This window comes from Electrophorus electricus, chromosome 22 (assembly GCF_013358815.1).
Source record: "Electrophorus electricus isolate fEleEle1 chromosome 22, fEleEle1.pri, whole genome shotgun sequence".
Taxonomy (NCBI): domain Eukaryota; kingdom Metazoa; phylum Chordata; class Actinopteri; order Gymnotiformes; family Gymnotidae; genus Electrophorus; species Electrophorus electricus.
The window spans coordinates 2,759,768-2,764,767 of NC_049556.1; the positions used below are offsets into that span (position 1 = coordinate 2,759,768).

At 50.4% G+C, this 5,000-nt stretch overlaps 1 protein-coding gene across 1 annotated transcript in view; it reads left to right on the forward strand.

The window, feature by feature from the left end:
* lhfpl2a (LHFPL tetraspan subfamily member 2a) overlaps window positions 1–5,000 on the forward strand; it is a 38,114-nt gene that overhangs the window by 13,718 nt on the left and 19,396 nt on the right. The window contains exon 2 of the mRNA XM_027030597.2: window positions 481–594. The gene's annotated coding sequence lies outside the window, so the exon portion shown is untranslated. The remainder of the gene's footprint in view (window positions 1–480; window positions 595–5,000) is intronic.

Below are 5,000 nucleotides of genomic sequence, written 5' to 3' on the forward strand. Positions count from 1 at the left end.
CAGCCGGACTCCAGGGGAAGAGATGAACACAATGGCTCTTTGTGAAGGATTCATACTCCTGTTACACACTGACTGCAGCGATTACAGTTTTATTTTTAGAAAGACGCACAGTGTGGCTGTCGCGCTGGGGAATGGGTGGGTCGTTGGTGTCTGGCCCCTCCTCCCCCAGTTAGGGCTGCTGTTTCAGTGAACTGGCTGGCTGTCCTGGGGCAGATCCCTTCTCTTCTCCACCCACTCCACCCACACACCACCTGGACTACTTCACTGCTGGGAAAACGGGACAGGGGAGAATGAGGGAGAGGATGAAAGAGTAGAGAGAGAGAGAGAGAGAAAGAGAGAAGAGAGATGAAGTTGTAGTTGGAATCACATGGTTGGCACCAGGCCAACCCTGGGGAGGTTCCTGACCAGTGAGCCGAGCATCATGGGAGTCTGTGGGTTTGTGATCCTGGAGTTGAAGATTTTTCCTGTGTTTCCCGGCAGGCCGAGCTCCCAGGACGTGCTGTGTGAGCAAGGGCGAGAGGGAGAGAGACCACTACTAACTGGGCCAGAGGAAGCCTACTGAAACTCCACCCACTGAGCTCCTCACCTGCACAGGTAGGTGGGGCTGACAGCATACAGACAGGCACCACACTATATACCCCCAGGATAAAACAATGCAGTTACCCCTCACCCACAGGGTAAAACCATCTGGTTACCCCTCAACCCCATTGTAAAACCTTACAGTTACCCTCATCCCCAGGATAAATCTGTAGTTACCCACAATCCCCAGGGTAATCCCATACAACTCATCCCCCACACAACCCCACACACTACTCACCTCCCCCCTTACACACTCAGCACTCCCATAACTCACAGAACTCACCCACACTCAACTCCCCTACTCTACTCACCCATGCACAACACATCCTCCAGAGTGCCGTTACCCCCCATCGGCCCCTACCCCATCCCAGGACCGAGGGAGGGCGTCCGTCGTTCTCCTGTGTGTGAGGGGCATGTGGGTCACAGCAGGGGAAGTACTCTACAGTGAGACAGAGGGGACACAGTGGAACGGGTCTTATTGTTCTGGCTCCACCTGCCAAGGCTGTTGGATGGAGGAAAAAGCCCCTACAACAATAAACACAGGCCCAAGTCCCAACGGGCAGGAGGAGAACAGGGTCCTGGCCCATGTCCTGTTGTCCTGACCTCTCCTGATGGGGCTTCCTGCACCACCGAACAGTCGTTTTATAGTGGGGTTTTCTGGGTAGGGGGGGTGTGTGTGTTGCGATGGTATGTGGGAGTGCTAGTGTGTGTGTGTGTGTGTGTGTGTGTGTGTGTGTGTGTGTGTGTGTTTGTGTGCCTCTGCGTGTCTGTATGTCTTCCTGCTGTCAACAAATATTCTAAATTCAATTATATAATAGAATTCCAGACATTCAATTTTGAACATTAATATTCAATTGTGGGGAAAGAAGCAGCACTACTGTGGCTGTCTTGTCTCACATGAACGTGCGCTACCCTGGCTGTCTGTCTCACGTGAGCCTGCGCTACCCTGGCTGTCTGCCTCACGTGAGCCTGCGCTACCCTGGCTGACTGTCTCACGTGAGCCTGCGCTACCCTGGCTGTCTGTCTCACGTGAGCCTGCGCTACCCTGGCTGTCTGCCTCACGTGAGCCTGCGCTACCCTGGCTGACTGTCTCACGTGAGCCTGCGCTACCCTGGCTGTCTGCCTCACGTGAGCCTGCGCTACCCTGGCTGTCTGCCTCACGTGAGCCTGCGCTACCATGGCTGACTGTCTCACGTGAGCCTGCGCTACCCTGGCTGTCTGCCTCACGTGAGCCTGCGCTACCCTGGCTGTCTGCCTCACGTGAGCCTGCGCTACCCTGGCTGTCTGCCTCACGTGAGCCTGCGCTACCCTGGCTGTCTGCCTCACGTGAGCCTGCGCTACCCTGGCTGTCTGCCTCACGTGAGCCTGCACTACCCTGGCTGTCTGCCTCACGTGAGCCTGCACTACCCTGGCTGTCTGCCTCACGTGAGCCTGCACTACCCTGGCTGTCTGCCTCACGTGAGCCTGCGCTACCCTGGCTGTCTGCCTCACGTGAGCCTGCACTACCCTGGCTGTCTGCCTCACGCGTTTTCACTCAAATTGTATGCAAGCTGTGTAAGCTTTGGTTAGCTTGCCATTCCATCACTAACAACCCGAGGGAACAATTCAAAACTATGGGCCTATATTTCGAAATGTTTGTGTGACAGAGCAAAAGACATGAATGACATGAATAAAGCCATTCCATTATCTCACTCCACTACCTCACTCCACTACCTCACTCCGTTACCTCACTCTGTTACCTCACTATGTTAGAGCTGGATGAGCATTGCAGGGTTTTTTTTATCAGTGCACATCCGCATGAGTGTAGATTACAGAAAGAACAACAGCTGCAGGTTCATAAATGTCTTTACTGTGGGTGTAAAGTACGATGCTGTGGCAGACAAACTTGTCTGAGAAAGCGCTGTAAAAGATAGCTTGACAAAATGCGTGTGTTGATGGGGATAATTAGTCAGGGTCTTAGGTGTGTGAGGTTCCACTGACTTGACCCTTGACCCTTGACTATAGTCTACTGCAGGTCAGATTATGAGAAATGAGCATATGTCAAAATTCACATCTGCAAAAATGTCAACATTACAGTTATAAAATATATTCATGTGTTGTGTGTACTGACTGCAACTCTGGTGTGTTCACTGTAATATTGAATATCTCTACGTCTCTTACTACAGTACACTTACTCACCTGGAATCTTCCTGAAACAATGAACAGCGAGTTGTTCTGGGTAGGTTCAGGACACTGACCTGGTCCGGGACACTGCTGTGTACCAGGTCCAATCACAGCTGTCCCAGACTCCCACGGAGTGCTAGGCAGCAGTACTGTTTCTCGTATTGATTTTCCTCTTCAGGAGATATTTGAGCTAACCTGGCTCTTTAAGATTGTGTTTCACTGAGCAAAAAAATGTATTCACTTTACTGCATTGTCACTTTTTCTTTTACTTCGAATATTTCTGAGCTGTTTTTCTGTTTGGATCTTTGAGGGGCATTTGTTCCAGTCAGGGGTTTCAGGGCATCTGCCGGGGCTGGTCGGGTGACTGTTTGACCCCTCGGGGCAGGAGGTTAGTTGAGGGGGTTAAAGAGGAGCTGTTAATGGGTGCACATAACAGAGGCTCTGTGTGAAAGACGCTTTGGGTTTCTGGGAGAGAGATTACATGCAGGCTGTCAGTGGTCCTGACCTTACAGCAGAACAAACTGAGAAGTCTGGAATGCTGACTGTGTGGGGGAGGTTAGGACACACACACACATACAAACACTCACACACACACACACACACACACACACACACACACACACACACACACACACACACACACAGAGGATCAGCCTGTAATGTGTCTGTGTGTGTGTGTGTGTGTGTGTGTGTGTGTGTGGATGGGTGTGTGTAGATGGATGTGTGTGTGTGTGTGTGTGTGGGTGTGTGGGTGTGTGGATGGGTGTGTGTAGATGGATGTGTGTGGGTGTGTGTGTGTGTGTGGTTGAGTGTGTGTGTATGGATGTGTGTGGGTGGGTGTGTGGGTGTGTGTGTGTGTACATGTGTGTGTACGTGTGTGTGTACGTGTGTGTGTGTATGTGTGTGTGTACATGTGTGTGTACGTGTGTGTACATGTGTGTGTACGTGTGTGTGTGTGTGTGTGTGTGTGTGTGTGTGAGTGGTTCAGTCCTAGTGTGTGTGTGTGTGTGGTGGTTCAATCCCAGCGTTTGTGTGTGAGTGGTTCAGTCCTAGTGTGTGTGTGTGTGTGTGTGTGTGTGTGTGTGTGTGTGTGTGTGTGGTTCAGTCCTTGTGTGTGTGTGTGTGTGTGTGTGTGTGTGTGTGTGAGTGGTTCAGTCCCAGCGTTTGTGTGTGAGTGGTTCAGTCCTAGTGTGTGTGTGTGTGCATGTGTGTGTGCATGTGTGTGTGCATGTGTGTGTGTGTGTGTGTGTGTGTGTGTGTGTGTGTGTGTGTGTGTGTATGTAACATGTGGCCCTTATATTTAAAAACAAATAAAAGAACAAAAGTACATTATACCAGTTTGTGTCTGTACATGTTATAGAAATGTATATGTACAAATTGGATGACACTACTACCCTTAACTCACTTCTGCAATACACACACACTGGTTCTATCCTCTCAGATAAATAATGTTTTCCGTGTGGCAGGTGCTCTCATCTGCAGCATATTTACTAGTGTGTCAGTATGTGTTCCCTGGGAATCGACCTCTGACCTTGTTGTTACTAGTACCATCATTCTCTACCTGCTCTGCCAGCTGAGCTACAGGAAGAAGTGTCTCTATTTCCAGTAGAGTGAGAGAACACATAGACCCTGCGGGACTGTACGGGACTATACAGGACTCTACCACTACAGCAGAACCGCAGGAGTAGCTGTTCCAGGAGCAGTACCACTCCAGCAGAACCATAGGAGTGGCTGTTCCAGGATCAGTACTATTACAGCAGAACCATAGGAGTGGCTGTTCCAGGATCAGTACCACTCCAGCAGAATCATAGGAGTGGCTGTTCCAGGATCAGAACTATTACAGCAGAATCATAGGAGTGGCTGTTCCAGGATCAGTACCACTCCAGCAGAACCACAGGAGTGGCTGTTCCAGGATCAGTACTATTACAGCAGAACCATAGGAGTGGCTGTTCCATGATCAGTACCACTACAGCAGAACCGCAGGCTGGCAAGCATCTTGGTGGTACTGGTAAGGAGTCAGTGTAGAATGAACTCGACTTGTGAGTTTATTTTTGGGGTTCGAGGGGCTCCCTGGACTTCAGTCTCTTTAAATCCTTGAATTTGGACCACATTTGCGAACCCTGGGGTGTTATGTTGCGATTTACTGTTCTCAGATCAGTTTCCTCTGTCGGTCATGTTTACGGGATCTCATATCTGTGCTCTCTTTGTGTCCGTAGTCAACGTGCTGATTGTGACCTCAGCATCCTAACAACCTTCCT